Here is a 21,083-nt window from a genome sequence, read left to right as displayed (position 1 = left end):
GGGATTCTAACTTTGGTCATTTGATGTTCAATTTACTCTTCCATGCTGCATCAGAAAGTAATGTCAGAAATCTGAATTGGAAAGATACCTCACAGACTGCCTAGTTGAATTTGGACCTCAACAAGAATCACTTCAATAAAGACATCTCTTTTTGTCTTATTAAGAAGATAATCCAGATAACATCACCACAGTATATCTAGTATGACAATTACTATTAGCTTTCCTGTTCTGGTGCATTTTTTTCAAACAAAATCACATTGAAAGAAGTTTGGTACACAGCCACTCACATGTTGTTTACATACTGTTGGCATTGTAGGCAGGATGGAGAAGTTAATGGCTTTCTGTCCTCCAGTCCCACCTAACTCTGGTGACTCAGTTTAACACATTCTTTTCCCACCTTCAATCATCCCTGTTAGCCTTAGTTAAGAAAATTATTAAGCCAGGATCTAGGAGAGAAAACAATTTAGGTGGTGAAGTTATATGATTAATTCTACCCTGCTCTTTTTCCTTCCTACTGAGTGACACTGAGTAAATGATTTTTAATGTATTCTTTTTTTTTTCTTTTCCCCTCCTCCCTTGCCATTTTACAGGTGTGGGAAATGAGGGTGCCATGATTTAAGACCCTAAGGGTTTGAAACATTGCTTTGGAATTAACTAGAAACTAGGCATCAAACTTGAATCTAAAATATAATGAGGAGGGGAATAAGCATTTATATATCACCTGCTATGTACAAGGCGCTGTGCTACATGCTTATTTAATCCTCACAACAGTTCAGTGAGGTGTGTGCTGCTGTTCACTATTTCACAGCTGAGAAAACTGAAATAAAGATTAGGTGACTTGCCTAGGATCATTTAGCTAATAAGTGTCAGAGATTGGATTTGAACTTGGGTCAGCTCTAGGCCCAACTTCTATCCAGTGTCACAGCTGCTGCTAAAGAGTGGTTATGAGTTAGGTGGCAGTGCCTTATGTATCTTTTGTCCCATGTACTATGGATATAGGATCATAGATCTAGAACTTGAGGAAACCTCAGAGGCCATGTAGTCCAACCACCTCATCTTACAGATGGAGAAATAGAGGCCTAGAGAGATGAAGTGATTCATCCAAAGTCACATAGATCACATCAGAGATAGGATTCAAATCCTTTTCTGACTCGAGTTACTAACTTCTTCCGCACTATCTCATCCCAAGGGATTGCAAACATCATAGCTCCATATCCTTACCTGCTTCACAAATGTAGCTCCCCACTGATAAATATCTTTCCTGTTCTATAGCAGCATTTCAGTAGGACTAAGGAGATAACTGGAGTACTAGTGCCCTGTGATTTCCAAGTCTATAGGAAATTTACCTTAAGCTATGGTCTAGTGGAAGTCTGGCAAAGTTTTGGTAATGCTTCCTAGTATCCAGTATTGAGATAAGTGGTAAATATAAACTAATTGGAACTACAAAGCCTTCTTTGATTTGCCACTCCATGTGAATTCAGCAAAAAACAACACAAAAAACTTGCCTAGCCAGCCCTATTTTGTACATTTGTACTGCATTTACTCAGTGAGCCAAGTTACAGTTAGCTCGTGTTTCTAGGCTGTGTACTGAACTAAGTTCTACAAGGACAGTGACTGTCTTGAGTGAGTGAATGAAAGGTAACTTCTAGAACCTGGAGTTAGATTACAGGCTTGCTATAACATTTAGATAATACTTTAAGGTTTACAAAGGGCTTTTCTCAATGAAACTCAGGTAAGTAATGGAAGTGTCAGTTTTATGGATGAAGAAGCAGCTATTAAGTAATGCTACTACAACATGCGTAGTATAAGCCCATTTTGCACTAGATAGTACTCATTTTTTCTCCTGAATTTGAACCTATCAAGCTTAGTCAACCTTGTAAGGGTAGGCTATATTTCAACCATGAATAAAACAACCATGATGGTGTGTGTGTGGGGGGACTGGGATTGGGATGGGGAGGAAATTCAAGAGTGAACTTAAAACTGGTTTCATCAAATGTTTGTTTCACTCAAGTAAATGTGTACTTTGTGATTTTTTTCTAAAACTAAAAATGCATTTTCATCAGAAATATTTCCTAGTGATGAATGGAACTCTGCCAAAATTCAGACCATCTTACATGGCATAAGTTAAAAAAAAAAAAACGAAGAAGACTTAATAATTTCTGTAATATAGTGTAATCATGTTATTTTGATCTAAGCAATTCAAAGCTCCGTATTATACTTGAATAAAGATGCATTGTTATGGAAATTATGGACTTCATCTGGAAGTAGTATTTCCTAGGTTTTCTTTGGTTACTGTATAGAAATTAAGATAGTTCTGGAAATGATCTTAGTTAAATATACATTTTATATAAACTCTTGTTTCCATTTCAATCATTAAATAAAGTATTTCTTAGAGGGCTTTCAATTTTAACATCTTTTATTATGGCAGTCAAATAGTAATTTTGATAATAGTTCAATTGGCAAAGCTGTCATCCCATAAGTAGATTTCCTATAAAATTTAACGAGGAGGTGACTAAAATATTATTGGCATTTTGAGTCAACACAAAACACTCCCCAACTTTCAAGAACAAAAACAAAAAGCCTAAGTCTCAGCACAGCATACCCTAATTGCTAAATTAGGGTAAAATTGCTAATTGGTCCAACACCTTACCATTTTTTCACTCTGTTGCTTTCCACTCATAGCCCAGTGTTCTTGTGCTGCCATGAATCTGCCAATACACCACTCTTAGGCTTCTCCTGAGTAAGTCCTATACCCTATGACTTTGGTTTGTTTTGGGTGAGAAAACTATATGTAGTTATATATTACTGGAAGTATTACCTACATGATGTGTTTACACTTGATAATTTACACAACCATTAAAATTTTGTGAGATAGGTCATTATTATCCCCATATTACAAATGAGGAAACTGAGTCTGCAGTTGTAACTCGAAGATAGTCGTGCAGTAAATGCCAGAGCAAGAATTTGAATCAAGGTCTGATTCAAGTATAGTTCTGGTTCTGTTACAGTAGGAGATGTGGCCTCAATACAAAGTGTAGGTGAATATTTCAGGCAGCAAAATAGGGAAGGTTAGGGAGAAGACTCCTTAATTCAAAAGGATGAACTGTAAAATAGTGGATTCTCTACTCAGTTCTTCAGGCAGTGTTGATGACTACTTGTTGGATATGTTAGAATGTGGGATTTCTTCTGGGTCTGGGTTGGATTAGAAGGCTACTGTGGTACCTTCCCACTATATTCTGTGAGTGTGAGAAAGGTGGTTTGGAGTAGGCCCTTTGGCAACCCTCAGATAACTCTATATGACCTTCTACTTCATCTACTCATCTGATATTCACTGATGTGAAGTAACTTTCTGAGTATAGTTTTAGAGCAAACTTAGACAAGCTAAAATACTTTAAAAAAAAACAAAACTAAAAAGCATTTTTACCAATTGACTTTACCTCCTACTTATGTTTTAAAAAAAGATGAGAAGAAATGCTTACCCTTTTTGTTATGTTTCAAATGCTTTATTCTGACTGATATATGAGGAAAGGGAACTTGGATTTTGCTTCAATTAAAAATCAAAATTCTCAGAGAAGTATTTTGAAGAATATTGATTAATAGCAATCCTAATATAGTCACATCTGTGAATTACTTGTTTCATCTAGGGGCAAGTTGTCCACACTGCAGTGTAGGGGCCTGGATGGTTTCTTTCAGTTATACTTGACTTTTTTGTTTGACAACTGGATGGTGCTATTGTGCAGCAGAAGTATGAAATCCCAACAAGTACAGCATACTTATCATCTGCTTGAAAGGATCTTTAAAATATTAGGAAAAAAAATCTATCAGCCTGCAAAAACATTTATTAACCTACCTACTGATTGATTACCTGTGTCCCTTCTCAGCACCTTCTGCTTCCCATATCAAATAATTTGAGTTAAGTGTGCACAGATATACTGCTGCCATACTCAGGGTTCTACCAGTTGTTGTTATCTATAGAAAGAACTAAAAGAAAATGAGGTGAACTTCGAAGTTGTATATTAATGTGACTAAAGAAAAGGAATGGGACCAAGAAAATGGAGCAAGCAGTGAGGAACAAGGGAATGTTGACACAAATAAAAAGAAGGTAATGACCTAGGCAGTTCATGGCAGGATATGAGTCTTTCTTTTAAAGACCTATGCATGTTTATAGTAATTATAATCTGCATATTTATAGAAATAATCTCTACCTCTGGTAATGAATTAATTTCAAGAATCATCCATAATGAAAATAAAGGTGTGTCAAAATCTCAAATTCTTAATGCAAAGTTTTACATATATAGTAATTTGTGTGTATAAATACGTAAAGGCAATGTGACATAATGTATAGTCAAGAGAACCTGAATTCAAGTCCTACCAATGACGCATACTGGCTTTTGACCCTAGGTAAGTCACAATCTTACAGTGCTCTTGGCAAAGAAGGTACTGACCTACATTAGTAGAGAAAGTTTTCTCATTTAAGAGTTCTCTGTAGCAATGAAATCACAGGTCCAGACCCTATTTTTATATGCACACAACATTCATAGATGTGCCTTTATAGATATTATATGATATACATATGTACTCAAAAAGTTTGATATATGCATGTGTGTATATGCACACATATGCACTCATACACTTTTTTTGTCTAGATCTATGATTTTATTGCTTTAGGGAACTGCCATTACCAATGGAAATAAGCTACTCTTGCAATGTCACTTGCCTAGGCTAGGGTCACACAACCAATATTTACCATAGGCAGAACTTGAACCCAAATCTTTTTGACTCAGGCCGTCTCTATCCACTATGAAACACTGCATTTCTCTCTCTCTCTTTCTTCCTTCCTTCCCCTCTTTCTTCCCCCTCCACACATGTATATGTGAATTCAAAGTTGTATATATACTATATGTATGCACATCTTTTAAATTGCTTTTGTACACAAATTTTAAAAATATTTGTAATGCCTCTGTATAAACCCAGTGACAGTAAATGAGAATCACAACTAATTCTGAATTATCTCTAGTACTAGGAAAAAAAGAAAACCTCAGCATTAGTTTTAAAAATTCTAATACTCTCCTACTACCACTCTTTAAAAAAAATTATCTCTTAGAAGTGTTAATAGGTAGCCAAATTGGCTTATTTCCATTTCAACATATTTACACGCTTTCACTTTTAAACTCTTATTGTATTTTTTCCACCCCAAATATTGTCTTCTTCGTAGTTCTCCCACTCTTTTCCTCCATCCAATGAGCATTTATTGAGTGTTTACTACTTCACTAAGTGCTGAGTATACAGAGAAAGACAAAAACAGCCCCTGCTCTTAAGGAGCTCACATTCCAGTGGGTTGGACAACATAAAAATAACTTGGTACATACAAGATATATACAGGGAAGATGAAAGCTAATCTCACAGAGGAAGACTCTAGCAGCTACTTCACAGGGTTGTTCTGAAGATCAAATGTCAGGGTATATAATGCACTTTGCAAACTTTAACGGTTGTATCAGTGTAAGCTACTATTACCTCTTATCTACTAACGTTGCCGTCAGATCCTCTATAGCCGTATATAACAGAAGAAAAAAGGGTAAAAACAGAACTAGGGGAAGGGTAGAACAGATGAAATACGAAATTAGAAATCTTCTAGATCATAGGTTCTTATCCTGAGGTCCAGAACCTTTTTTTTTAATAAACATTTTGATAAAACTGTATTCCAGTTTTATAATCCTATATATTTTCTTGCATGTATTTAAGATCATTATTCTGAGAAGAGGTCAACAAGCTGTACCAGACTGCCAAAAGGGTCCTTGACATGTACAAAAAGGTTAAGAACCTCTGTTCTAGATCATTTAAAGTCCTTCATCATAGTTTAGGAAACAATGCTCTGGATGAGAAACTTTGTCTTCATGGAAATGAAGTGCATCCTAAAAAAGAAGAAATAAGGTATATGACAGAGATAAGTGAAATCTATTCACTGTGACTTGGCCTTCATCTCTAGAATACACCATTTCTTAGTCTAGTGTTCTTCAAACCAATCCCCTATACTCTTTCAAAATGTAGCTTGTCTCACCTTCTCTGTAAAACCTGCCCAGGCTAATTCTACCTTGCACTAGTCACTGTTTATTCTAGTAACCCTTCACTCCCACCTACAGGTTTCCCTTCTGCCTACCTACCACTTTTAAGGCTTAATAGTAATGTGCATAACCCTGAAGTTGTTTGTGTGCATGATTATATGTCTGCATCTATTACTTATCTTTGTATTGTGTTTATAGGTTTGTCTTTGTCATCTCCCATTAAAATAAAAAGGTCTTCTACATTCAAAGTTTTCCATTTTCCTTGTACTTTGCATCCACCTCCCTCTCCTCAAATTTCTTGTAGCACTTTGCCTGACCCTCTTCTTCACATTTGTTTTGTTCGCCCTTACATCATAGTTATCTGAGTACATTGGGTATCATAGTGTTCAAAACCAGAAGAGAGCTTAGATATAATCTACTCTGTCTTATATTATACTTGAAGAAACTGAGATCCAGAGTAATTAAGTGACTTGTAGAAGGTAGTAAATAGCAAAGGCAGAATTTGAACTCAGGTCCTCTGACAGAATCTCCAGTACTCTGACAATAGTATATGTTTAATAAATGTTGGGTTGAACTGAATCAATATCTGCTATAGTCCTCTGTACCCAAATTCCTTTACCCCTTCCACAAAGCTATTGACTGGCTAAGATATTTCAACCTCCTCTCCTTCTTTACTTTTGTAGGAACTGTGAGTATTACAAAACAAAAACAAACAACAACAACAAAAAACTACAACCTGATGGATTTCACATCTATCTTATTCACCAACAGCAACAAATGCTGATTAGGAACCTGATACATATACTGTGGTAGGCACTGGAGTTCAATAACCCATCCTCCAAAATAGAGTATTAATGAGAGGTGATGTTACTAAGAGTGAGGCAATGGGAAGGATGAAAAAAATAAAAAAAAGGGGTCCAAATGAGAAGCAAAATGGATAACTTCTCCCTGGATAATTGAATTGATTATATCCTTTTGGTGTTTGGAAGGCTTCCTGTCAACACAGGCAACTTTAACCGTTCAGAACTTTGGGGGGTTTGCGCTGTTGTTGATTTGTTTGTTTTTAATTTATGATACATTCTTGGTAGACTGGATTTCTTCTCATCTTTATGTTTCTTGCATTTTAGATTTCTACGTCACCTTGTATAACAGCATTCCAATCCCTTGACAGCTTCTGCATATAATTTCCACTTTTGAAGGATGTCTTTCACACCCCTAATAAACTCCTGTTCTCTACCACTTGGAAAAACAAAATAGTCAAAAGAATAGAAAGGTTAATTCTGCTATAATTAGGCTAGTTCCACTGGTGACCTGTCCTCAAGACTTCAGTCATGTTGTCCCTCACATCTAGAAAGTCTCTTACACCCCCTCACTTAACTAACCCACATCCCTATTTTTTGCTTCAATGCTGCCTATAAAATCCACCTTCTCCATGAAATTTTCCCTTAGGAAGAAGTGCTAGGCTCAAACTCATATCCAATTTAGTTAGTGCAGTTCTCTATATATCATGCAAGAAATGGAAAAACCTTGACTAACTTTTACCTACATGTTTCTTTGCCCTTTTTTTTAAACTGGATTACAAATTTGTCTAAAGGGAAAACCATAACTTTATTACATTCTATCTGCCCTTTCCCCCCAGCCAAAATGCTTTGATAGGGAACCCTGCTTTCGCCAGGATGCTATTTAGCTTTTCCCTTATTTTAGAGTTTAGCCTAACTTCCATTTTACTTCCAGACACAGAACCCACATATTCTACAAGCCACGTGGTAAACTGAATCCCCACCTCTGCCTTCTCTCACTTTATTTCCCCAGCAAATTTTAGAATCAGTAAAATTGATCCCATTAAGTGGCATGATTTAATGGATCTCAAATATCTCCCTCCCTGGCCTCTTTTGGTATGAGAATGTCCAGCTAAGGTGAGCTCTGATCAGCCAAGGGTTACACTGACATTGGTGAGTGCCTAGAGTCAATAAATGCATATCTTAAAAAAAAAAAGACAGGGTAAATGAAGTTTTGCTGAAGAAAAAGAACCAATTGAGAGGCTAAAATACTTTTTTAAAAATTGCCTATTTCACAATGTTTCAAAATCCCCATCCAATAGCAATTATTACATGGTTTCTTTCAAGAAATAAGACACAGTCCATCACATGTATCTCCCATTCTTTAGACAGGAGAGGGGAGGCAATGTCATCCTCATCTTCTTGGCTTTTGTTTCCTTTTCTTTTTAATTTATTTTATTTTTAGTTTATGGAATAAAACAAGTATTTCCATAACATAGTATAATACAAAGATGATTGCACATGAAACTGCAAATCTACTATGTACAGCTTGCTAATCCTTTTAAATATACAAGAAAGTTATAATGTAAATTTCTTCTTTTTAGTTTCCTTTTGGGTTGCTGAGGAATTGCATGCATCCACTTCCTTCAGCCCTAATCCTGTACCTTTTTCTTAGAATACTTTTAGTGCCAATTACTTCTTGTCACCCTCCAATTTCTTTGTAATGAAAAGATTAATATTAATCTGATGGAATGAAAAAAAGCACTTAGAGTTAGGAGACTTGGATTTGATTCCTGGCTCTTCAATTTACTACTTTTGTGATCTCGGACAAGTCACCTAGGTGGGTAGGTGGCACAGCAGATAGAGCACTGTATCTGAAGTCAGGAAAATCTAGATTCCAGTATGGCCTCAGACCCTTATCATCTGTGTGACTCTGGGGAAGTTACTTAACCTCTGCCTTGGGTTCCTCATCTGTAAAATTAGGATAATGATAGTGCCTCCCTCCAAGAGTTGTAAGGATAAAACGGTATATTTGTAAAGTGCTTTGTAAACCTTAAAGTGTTATATAAATGCTATTATTTATTATTATCATTAACCCTCTCAAATCTCCAGTTTTTTCATCCCAACATTGAAATAAGGAAATTGGACCAATGCAACTATACAGAGTTCTAAATCTATGATCCTATCAAAGATTAGATATAATCTGGGTCACCATCTGTTGTGGACTCCCTGAAAATTACCTGAAATTCAAAACACCTTGGTTAATCGTCTACATAAGCAAGAGACATTTAATTAAATAGTATAACAAAATAAACGGCAAGACATATTTTTATCCTTTTATGCCTTTAAAGGGCATATTTTAAGTAAGAAACTTGCAAGCCCAAGGCAACAGAAGTGAGAGAAGGAAACACATCACTAGGGTGGTGTCTCCGCTGGAATACCTCTCTAGTTCTTCTTACTCCCTCTCAAGGTTGTCAGTACCCCTATTGACTTATGATGTCACCTGACTTCAAACTGCTTTATCTATTGCTGCACAGTACTGGAGAACTCTACTGGATTATGCTTTCTTCTTAACATCTGTTGGTGTCTGATCTGAGATGCTGTCTGATGGGTCTCTATTTCTGGCCACATTCTGTTTTTCTGGTGAATTATAACAACTATTATATAATTTTCCTCATTTTTAGTTCATAGCCCTTTAGACTACACCAGCTCTTTTGAGATTTAGACACAACCTGGACAGTCAGTTAGCCAGAGAAGTATTTAAACATTAAGCTTGTGTATATGGTCTGTCCCCATCTCCTGATCTTTGAATTCAGTCTACTTTTTGAGTTAAATTGAGGAAATTCTCTTAACGTCTTTTATGCCAGTCATGATGTGACCAAATCACCCATAAGACCAAAAGGGACCTAGATGAGGCTGGTGATCTAAATCTACTTTCACGCTGGTAACAAAGTGTTGCACTCCCTATTTAAAACTTACTGTAGTATCACAGGAATGGTTTAGAATGTGCATTTTTTGAGGACAGAGACTGTTTTTTAACTTTCTTTGAATCCCCAGTACTTAGCACAATGCTTGGCACATAATAAACATTTAATATTTCATCTTGGGTTGCATTTTGATGTCCTTTGCTCTTTAGCACACATTATTCCATTTCCTTCTGTGGTTTCTCTTGGGCATACAAGAGGCTTCTTTCCTTTCCTTTTTATTTGAAGGTCTTTCTCCTGGTTGCTTGAAGAATTTATTTGCTATTGGAGTTGTTGAATTTAACTACTATGTGCCTTGGAGTTGGTAGTTTAGGGTTGTTTGTTTTCCAGAGACAATCAGTGGATTCTTTCAGCTTGCACTTTATTTTCCATATTCAGAAGTTCTCAGCAGTTTTCCTGTATTATTTCGTATATTATGAAATTCAGAGGAGGGGTTTTGGTCATGTTCTTTTGGAAGAATTATGTCTTTTCTTCTAGATATATATTGCTTGTAGAGAGATTATGTTTTCTTTTAACATTATCACTTTTTGCTTCTCTCCTTCCAGATTGTCCTTTATTGCAGTGTATTTGAATTTCCCATCAGTTGTTCTCTTTTACGTTTCTTTGGCAAGATTTGCTACTGCGGATAAAAGTTTTTCTATTTTGCTGATTATTTGTGCTATGTTGGCCATAAATTCTGCTTTTGCAATCCTTATTTTCCTCTTGGACCATTCAGAACATTCTGATGTGGTTCCATGTTCTCTTAGGAATCCATAGGGTTCCCCATTTCTTCAAGTATTGATTAATTTTTCTTTCTTACTATGTTTATTCAGAGATGTTTAAAATTATTTAGATGATCAAGAGGTCATATTCTCTTCTGTTGCTAATATCTTCCCTGATAGTTAATCTGCATGTGTGCAGAATCTTTAACTGAGTTTTCTTCATCCTGAGATCTTTGGTGATTTCATTGCTTTTTCCCTATATTGTTCTATCATTCACTTTCTGACTATTTCCCTTTGCATGGCTTTTTTCCACAGGGATGGAGCTTAAAGCTATCACAATATCTTCATTTGTTGGGGAATTCACTTTTCACTGGTCTTAATTTGTGACCCAAGTGATTTTGGCTGGGATAGAACCGGTACTAGGTAGATGCCAATCCCATTTCCATAAAGCCTGGTGGAGCCCCACACATATGCTGGCATTCTATCTAAACTCCCTCTGTACCTCTTTTCTCTGAGCACTATTGCAGTATAGCATACTCCCATGCTGTCTCTGCAGTCCCAAGAAGAGCACTTTTACTTTCCACAGTACAAGGTAAAAGTTGAGAGAGGGAGAGTTGAGTTATATTGAAACACTGTGTGGCCCTGCCAGAGTATAAAGACCAGGATTCTTACCTCACTACCTCGTGAGATTTCTTGATGTCTTAGAACATGGAGAAAGCTAAAATTATCTCGAATTTAATTCTTATTTTGGAGAGGTTTGAGTGGTGGTAAGGATCACATAAAATGTCATCATCCAACTTCTTAGTCATGTGATCTAGAAGTCCATAAATGCTTAATAAAGGCTTGTTGATGGACTGCCTGACTGCTGCGTGAGATGAAAGTAAGGGTGATTTAATTTGTTTTAATTTTAATGTATCTCAAAAAGTAATAGTCAAGTCTGATAAAACCTGTATGAGTGGGAAGCTTTGTTAGGGAAAGAAATAAAAAGTTGGGGAGAAGTCCAGGGAGACAAAAGGGAAGACAGAAGTAATTTAAAAATGGAAACATTTTGAGGGGAACATAGAGAGCAATAGAATGATGTGGATGGGGGTGAAATTTGTGTGGTTTGAGGGCACTGAGAACCTAAGAGAGATGTAAAGAGAAATGATAGGATTCCAAAGATTGGTTTCACTTTGAATTTTGCCTAGAGTTTGTCCATAATAGTGAGAAATGAAAGCAAGAGAAAAATCTTGAGGTCAGCTCTAATGTGTCCAGAATAATGACCTTTTCCTCAATCACTGATGTTTCAAAGACAATGGAGGAAGCAGTCCTCTGTCTGTCCCACCCCCTTAGTGAACACCTTTTCTCTTAGCAGTCTTTTGACCCATTTTGCCCTATTAGAGTCTTTTGACTTTTGACTCTATTCCTCCTTGCTAGTCTGCATCCTACTTTGATTTTCTAATAAAAATTCCTTAGTATTTAGCATTATTTAATATTTATTAGTACTTAATACTTACTGGTATGCTAGTATTTGAACAGGAAAAGAAAATAAAATATATTTGAGGCTGTGAAAATGACAAGGAGTATTTTAAAAACTGAGATTGCTGAAATGGTGTAGCTAAAGCCATAAGACTTTGAATAATAGTTTAGAGGTTTCCTACATTCTGAGAGTGGGGCAACAGAAAAAAAAACTGAAGAGGTAAATATATAGTTTATAAATTTACATAAATATAATATATATAAATTAAAGTTACATAAATATAGTTTATGAATAAAGTTTAAACCTAAAGTAGGAGAGTAGCTATATAGCTATGACTCAAGAATTAGTAAGTGGGTAATGCTATTTTCATACTTGGGAAAAAGAAACTTTGGTTATTTTATTTTTCTTTATTCCTGACTTAAATACCAAAAAAAAAGAGAGCATTTCCATGCACACAGTAGAACACAAAAAGAGGATTGTCTGCGAAACTGTGAATCTCTATTGCCTACAATTTGCTTTTTAAAAAGTACATAATAAATTCTATACTCTTTTGAAATTCCTCCCCACTCTCTTGAAAACCAAGAGAAAGAAAGAAAAAAAAAACTTTTAACAAATAAGCAGTCAAGTAAAATGAATCCTCAGAGTAGCCATGTCCAAAAATGTGTGGCTCTTTCTGCACTTTGTGTCCATCAGCTCTTTGTCAGCATGTGGATAATAGGTTTTATCATAGGTCTTCTGGAAACATGATGATTGGTCATTATGTTGATCAGAGTTCTTAAGTCTCTCAAAGTTGTTTTTCTTTACAAGGTTTCTATCCTTGGTTAAATTCTTTTCCTGCTTGTACTCACTTCACTCTATGCCAGTTCATACTTCCTAAAATTCTCTAAAATCATCTTATCATTTTTTACAGTGCAAGAATATGCCTAGGGTTACATTCCTATGCCTCACTTTGTTCAACTGTCTCCTAATTACCTAAGAAGCAATCTAAGGCAACTCCTTAGATTCAAGTTCTTTGCTTTTTTCTTCCTCTCCCCAACCCCTTTTCTTCACTCTTCAGGGTCAGGAAGTTTGTTTTCTTTGTAATTATCCCTTCTTTTGTTATCTTCCCTTTTAACAGCCTGCCCTCCCTATTACTTGTTTTCCTGTTGAGTGTGATGTATTTCTATACCACACTCTGTGTGTGTTCATGTGTACATATGTGTGTTCAATCCTCCTTTGTTCATTTTTGATAAGAATGAGGTCCTTCTGACGCTCATTTCCCCAAACCCTTCCTCTTTGTTGTTTGTATACACTTCTCACACACCCTGATTATGAGAACTAGCACATTCCACCCTTTTTTTCCTCTTCTACACCGTATTCCTTTTACTCCTCCTCCTCCTCTTGTCCTGCTTCAAATCCTCAAAAAAGAACTTATTCACCTCTAGGATCACTATTTTTTTTTCTTATTTAACTTCCTCGATAACCTTTGAAGACATTAAGGTTCTAAAAGGACACATTTTTATGTCTTCTATTAAATGGGCAGCATTACCTCATCATATAACTCCTCCTAATTGTTCAAATAAATTTACTTTTCTCACACTCCTGTATTTGTATTTCAAAGTTCCTATTCAGCTCTGGTTTTTTCATCAAAAGTCAAGTTAACAAAAATTTATTTAGTACTTTCTATGTGCCAGGTACCATTCTAAGTGTTGGGGACACAAAAGGAGGCAACTCCCCTAAAAAATCTAACAATAATCTTTGCTCTTGAGGAGCTCATAGTCTAATGGATAAGACAGCAAACAAACAATTACATAGTTATAACATAAAGCATATCAAGTTATACACAGGATAAATTAGAGATAATTTCAGAGGAAAGGCACTAGATTTAAGAGGAATCAGGAACAGTTTCTTTCAGAAGGTGAGATTTTAGCTGGAATCAGAAGGAAGTCAGAGAAGCCAGCAAAAAGAGATGAAGAAGAGCATACCAGGCATGGAGGGGGTACAATTGGTAAAAATTCAGGGAGTCAGAAGAAGGAGTGTCTTGTGGGAGGAACAAGGAAGTCAGTGTCACTGAATTGCTAAGAACGTGGAAGGAAATACGATGTAAGAAGATGGGAAAAGTAGGAAGATGTCAAGTCAGGAAGGGTTTTAAAAACAGAGGATTTTATATTTGACCCTGTAGGTAATAGAGAGCCACAGGAAAGGGTGAAATGAAATGCTTAAAAGCCCATGAAAATCCATTATTTCTCCTGTAGGATTACACTCAGCTTCATAGAGTGAATTATTCTTGGTTATAAGCCTATGGTCTTTCATTTTTCTAGGTCTTGTGTGGATCTGACTATGGTCCCTTGGTACTTTAGTCTTTCTGGAGGTTGGCGTCGGTTTTTTCTTTGACAAGGAACCTCTGAATTGTGTCTATGGCATTCTTGGGACTTTTATTTTTGGGTTCCTTCTAGGAAAGAAAATCATTCATGTAACTATTCTGTGGATCTGATGATCGTCTGAATTTCCCACTTATCACCTAGATGTTTGCCAATGTGTAAGCTCAGCCTAAATGCTTTTAAGAAGGGCTGAGATGGGAATTATTTTTTAAAAATGACTAAGACACTAATTTTAAAACTAAACAGTCAGCAAAATTCAGCTAAAAGGAAGAAACAGAATTGTTTTCTATTAATGTTACCTGTTATCATAGACCTGTCTGCTATTAGCTTTGCCCTACATTTCAGGGTAGTACTTATTCCCTGTGTGATTTTAGACAAATCGCAACTTTTATTTGGATTCTGTTTTTTTCCCCCCACAAGGTTAGGCTAGGAGATGCAGTAAGCAGAGAGAGCACTGGACAGGAAGAACTGAGTTCAAATCCACCCACCAACATTTATTAGCTGTGTGATCCTGGCAAGTCACTTAACAGCTGTCTGCCTGTGTTTCTTTATCTGTAAAATGGGAGTGTTAATAGCACCTACTTCTCAGGATTGTTCTGAGAATCGAATGAGATAATATTTGTAAAGTGCTTTGTGAACATTAAAGCATTCTATAAATGCCAGTTATTATTATCATTATTATTAGACCTTCTTTCTGGAAACTTCACTGCTAAATCTATTATCTGTTGTACTCTAGATTGTTCAGTAAGGGCCACTAGGGAGCACAGTGGAGGCAGCATCAGATATGGAGTCAGGAAGAAAGATCTGAGTTCAAATCTAGCTTCAGACACTTATTAGCTGTGTGACCCTGGACAACTCATTTAACCCTGTTTGCCTCAGTTTCCTCATCTGTTGAAGAAGAAAATGGTAAACCAGTGAGGTTCACTGCCAGGAAAACCCTAAATGGAGTCATGAAGGGTTGGACATGACTGAAAAATGACTGAAAACAACAAAATAATAATAGGATTTACTATCTCTTAAATGAGACATAAATGAAAGTCAGCTACTTCTCATATGGTTAGGGAAAAATCCTGAAGTATACCTTCAAGCCATAGAGGAAACTATGACAACTTTTCGTCTTGAGCCTATAGCTTACAGTCAGAATACTACAATCCATTTCCCACATCTGTATTCTAACATCATAGCCAGTTTAGCAGGGAGGAAAGAGGTGATAGAAAGATGAGCCCATTGTACTCCCTATGACCATGACTCCTTCTAGCATGTATTCATGACGCCCTCATCCACTTATTTCTGCTATCTACTTAAATGATAACTTTAGGTGGGCATCTTTAAGATTCTATGAGTCACCTATCTAGGTAAGCAGGGTTATTTTTTTCTCCTCCTCTTTGGGATGGTGCTTAAATACTGCAAGAGCTTTTCTCTATTCTCAGTACTTACTGAGCACTAAGGGGACAGTAAGTATCCCCTTTGATAAACAAGGCAATTGTGGGCATTACAGCCTACCCAGGTCATCTGCAGCATCTATGCTGGTCCATTGTAGCCTTGGAATATAAATCAGAGAGATGAGATCAATAAATAGCCTCTCCAGCAGAGGTATTTCACAGTAGCTCACCTTTTTAAGAAATTGGGAACACAGTCATAGGCTTACATGTGACATGCAGAACACACAGCTTTTACTTAAAAAAACCCAAATCAATCAAGAAGCTCTTATTAAGTACCTGTTTTATGTCAGGCACTGTCCAAATGACAATGGTAGAAAGAAAAAAACAGAACAGCCTCTGCCTTTAAGGATCATACAGTCTATTGGGGAAACAACAAGTCCACATATGAGTAGAAAGAAAATATAAGCAAAGTAAATACAAAGTAATTTCAGGGAGGAGACATTAGCAGCTGGGGGGATCAAGAAAAGTTTCATACAAGCAGTGAGGCTTGAGTTGAACTTCAAAGGAAATTGGGAATTCTAAGAGGCAGAAGTGAGGAAGAAATATATTCTAAGAACAAGGGACAGTCAATGCAAAGACACAGAGATGGTAGATTGAATATCCTTGACAGGAATGGTAAAAAGAACACTTTGGTTAACTCATAGAGTGTGTGAAGGAGAATAATGTATAATAAGCCTGAAAAACCAAGTTGGAGCCAGGTTGTGAAGTAATCTACATGACAAAAAGAGGAGTTCATATCTGGTACTAGAGGCAATATACAGTTCCTCGAGCTTCCTGAGCAAGGGAGTGACGAGGTCCAACCTGTGCTTGAGGAATATCACTTTAGCATTTCCTAGACAATGAGTTGGACAGGATGGAGTTCTAAACCATGAAAATCAATCAGAAGTCTGTTGTGTAGCTATTGTATATAGTCCAGATGAGAGGTGATGTGGGAGATGTTGTGGAGCTAGAATCAACAAGACTTGGCACCTGATTGGATACATGGGGTGAGAAAGAAGAAGGAATTGAAGATGATTCCAAGATGGGAGCCTGGGTGACTGAAAGGATAAGGTTGTCCTTGACAGAAATGGGGAAGTTTGGAAGAGGGATAACAGGTTTTGGGGGAGACTTTTAAAACTATACATGTTGTTTAATACATGTTGGGTTTGAGATGCCTCATAAGACAGATGTGTAATTTGGTGGACACACCCCTGGATTTGGAGTCAAGATCCAGGTTCAAATCCCAGTTCTGCTACTTAACACTTATATGACCTTGGGCAAGTCACTTAACTCCTATGGGCCTCAGTTCCTTTAACTGTAAAACGAAAGTGTTGGACTCAGTTTTCTAAGGTCCCTTTCAGCTGTAAATCAGTGATTCTATGAACTTGATTCTCTTCTGTACCCTTTCTAGTTTGGAAGATTTTTTTTTTAGCATTTTTTTCTGGTTATCTTTGATAGCTCCCCTGTCCTCCATCTCCCATCCCCCATCACCCTCCACCGCACTCATCCCCCTAGCTGGTGGGTTAGTTTTCACCGGGTGATACTTGAAACAGAAAAAAAAAAGGTATATGTTTTGTGGGAAGAAGGATTAAGAGAGGAAGAGGATCAGAGAATGGAAGGAAGGCAGTGCCTGGGGCATAGGAGGAGTTACTGAACTTTAATTCATATACATTTTTATAGAACAGCTGTTTAAGCTTGTTGGCCTAAAATCTTCACCATGCTAAAAGATTCAATGGCTCTATTTTGTAGAACTGAGGGAAGGAATGATGGAGTCACATGCATATATATGAATATATTCATATGTATGCATACACATATGAAATATATAATCATAGATAAATGTATAAATATGAATATAAACACATATATTATACAAATACTTATACATTCATACAAACACATCTATCTACTATCTAAAATTGAGAAAAAGGTGACTCTTGTTTGTCTTAACAAATTTGATTCACTATTAAAGTGTTATTTGCTCAATTGGCCAGCCCATGTACTTATATTTTTAAATGTATTTTCTACCTTAAATACAACTCTATAGTGGTTTATCATCCCATGTATATTTTGGCAGATAATACAATACTGAGTTTGCCTGGTAAAATTCCTTATAGGAGTCTTTGAAGATCTACATCTGTATGAGTACAGTAACTGCATTTTAAAAGCACACACTTGCCATTTTGAATAATTTAAAACTTAAAAAATAATTTTAAAACTGATTGTACTTCATAGCAGATGGGAAAGTTATGTTCCTATGTATATAGCCAAATCAGCATTCAATTTAGTTCAACTCATCACACCTTTATCAAATACCTCCTAGGTGCAAGGTACCATCCTAGGAACTGGGGATAACTTGAAGGGAAAGTTTTCTCCCTTACATAACTGTTGGGTGTGTTCTGCACTCCCATTCCCTGATGCAGTAGATTCATTTTCAAGAGAGTTCAGAGAAGAGTCTTCTCTCTGAAGCAGCCACTCTAGCCTCTCCCACTTAGGGAATCTGCATCAGCAGAGCATACTGATGCGCTCTACACATGTGCCAACCTTCCCTCCCGCCCCATTATGAAAAGGTAGCATCATTTGGGGAAAGGGCACTAGCAGCTGGGAGGGGATCAAGAAAGGCTTTAGGTTAGAAGGCAACAGTTGAGGTGAGATTTGAAGGAAGCAAGTGATTCAAAGAGATTAAGATGAAGTGGAGGGTGGAAAGTCAGAGAGATAGGAGATGAATTTTTTTTTTGGAAGAAGAGAAAGAAGATCAGTTTGTCTGAGTATGGGACATGACGTTATAATAAGTCTGGAAATACAAGTTAGGGCCAGGTTGTGAAGGGATTTAAAAGGGTTTTACAATTTTAATGAGAGTTCTAGCTGTGGGGTCATTGGAGTCAGGATTTCAGGGTGGGGGGAGGTTGCAGCCAGCCAGCCTGGCAAGAAAGTGCAGAGAAGCAAAATACCTCCTCATTAGGGGATCTGAACATTCTCCAAGCAAGCTGCCAGTTCTCCATTGCCCAATGTCAAGAATGATGGATTTGGAGTTAGAGTACTTGGGTTCAAATCCCAGTTCTGCTGCTTGGTGTCTATGATTGACCTTGAGAAAATCACTTTACTTCACCTCTCTAGGACTCAGTTTTCTCCTCTGGAAAATGAGGGGGTTGGAATAAATTATTTCTAAGATCTAATCAAGGTCCATCCAATCTATGATGTTGTGATCAGAGACAATAGGGAGCCACTGAAATTTAATGAGTGGGAGAGACACATGGCTAGAGTGCCGTAGAAAAATCAATTTAGCAGTTACGTAGAGAAGTATAGGAGCAGGAAGATACTTGAGGCAGAGAGATCCATTAGGAAGCTACTGAAGTAGTCCAGGCACCAGGGGATGAGGCTTGAACTAGGGTGGTGAGCATTTGAGTAGTGAAAATACTATAGATATGAGAACTATCATTTCAGCAGAAAGAAAAATTAAGCATAGGAATAAGGATTTTAAAAAATGTGTATAGGTATTGAATGAGATTCCAAGTCTTGTGGTTCCTTTTCCCACAAAGGTCTTGTGCAGGAGACACCAACTTTGTCCTGCTGAGAACTGTTGATTTACTTGGTCTTATGATCATCAGGGGGAAGGTGAGGAGAACAGGAACACAGAGAATGCACATCCCCATCCGTGACAGGGTATATGTCAGCAGCAGCAGTTGACTTTGATTTCAGTTGGTAGATTTCAGCCTTTTCAGAAACCATTCATACTCCACTATGACCTTAACTAAGTAATTTGGGAGGCTGTTTTCTAGATGGTCCCTAGGAAGCCCATGTGATATGTTACCTTTCCCCTACTCCAAATATTTCAAATCATACTTTTTATAAGATTTTGTAGGAAATCAGAATGTATGGGGCATATACCTGTGCTGGAATGTCCTAGGGCCAATAATCCTTAGATCCTAAATATTTGGTAAATGTAGCTAACCTAAGGTACAAGTGGAATCAAGAGCTTAGCACAACCTGGGTTAAGCTCACTCAACTCAATTCAATCAGCATCAATTAAGCTCCTACAGTGTGCATGTTGCAAGTCATCTTGCCGTTTCAGAGAGAAACAATCAGAGGGGGAGCTAAGGACAGAAGGTGGGGCTGATTTAATTTATGGTTCTGTACTTATTTCAAACTAGCTACAGGGCACTCTTTAGTCACTGACCTGGTTTCCACCTGGTTTCCAAGAGCCACAACAATTACTAGAATAGCTAGCATTTGCATAGAACTTTAAGGTTGGCGAAGCATTTTACATGTGTCATCTCATTTGATGCATCCTGTAAGGTAGGTTCTATTTTTCTCCTCATTTATCAGATGAGGAAACAGAGATTGGGAAAGATTAAGGGACTTTGCCTAGAGCCACACAGCTAATAAAAGCTTGAGGATGGATTTGAATTCAGGGCTTCCTGAGTCCAAGTCTAATTCTCTTTCGGCTGTTCCACCTTGTCACCTATGAATGAAATCAAACACAAATAAGTTGAATGTTGTCAATGACAATGAAGAATGGGAATGGCTTGAATTTGATTATTTTTGTAGGATCACTTACCCTGTTCTTTTCAGAAGTGTTCAGGTTGGGGTTAAGGTAGGACTTAAGGAAGATAGGATGGAGTAAAACCGACTCACTAGTATCATTCATGGGGTAGAACTTAGAGCCGTGATTCTCAGACTGTCCCATTTCTACAAACCGCTTAGATGGAGAAAAAGAACATGGGGGTCATCTACCCCACCCTCTTCTATATATTAACACAAAACCAAACCAAAATAAACTAAAACTTCTGGGTACTGTTTTTGAAGAGATACCAACAGGGTAAATCAAGAAAATTTCTTTATAATCTCCTTTATTTTTAGAGGCTAAGATTGCAGCAGAATCAACAGTTGTGTATCATTGGGTCTGCCTAATTTATGTTGCATAGAGCCCATGAGAGGAATCCTAAGAAATACAGTATCCTGAGGAGAGCTCCAGATTTGAAGCTACCAGACCTGTGTTTGAATCCTAGCTCTTCTATTGACTTCCTGCGTGATCTTAAGAAAGTCAGCCACATATACATTTTCAGATGTGGCCAATGTGAAAATTTGTTTTGCCAGACTATACAGCTATGTATTGAAGGCTTTATTTTTCCAGTTTATCCTTTTTATTGGCTCCATGGGGATGGGGAGATGGAATTGAGGGTAGTAAGTGGGACAATTTATTAAAATAAAATATAAGCAAATGAAAAATAAATGAGAGGAAAACAAAAAAGGGCAGAAGGGTGCACACAGAGAGCAAGTTTATTGCTTTTTACATTTAATATGCATACACAGGTTG

Source organism: Phascolarctos cinereus, unplaced genomic scaffold (assembly GCF_003287225.1).
Source record: "Phascolarctos cinereus isolate Bilbo 61053 unplaced genomic scaffold, phaCin_HiC Scaffold_4;HRSCAF=312, whole genome shotgun sequence".
NCBI classification, from domain to species: Eukaryota; Metazoa; Chordata; class Mammalia; order Diprotodontia; family Phascolarctidae; genus Phascolarctos; species Phascolarctos cinereus.
The sequence above is the reverse complement of the archived record's forward strand: the minus strand, read 5'-3'. Positions refer to the sequence as shown.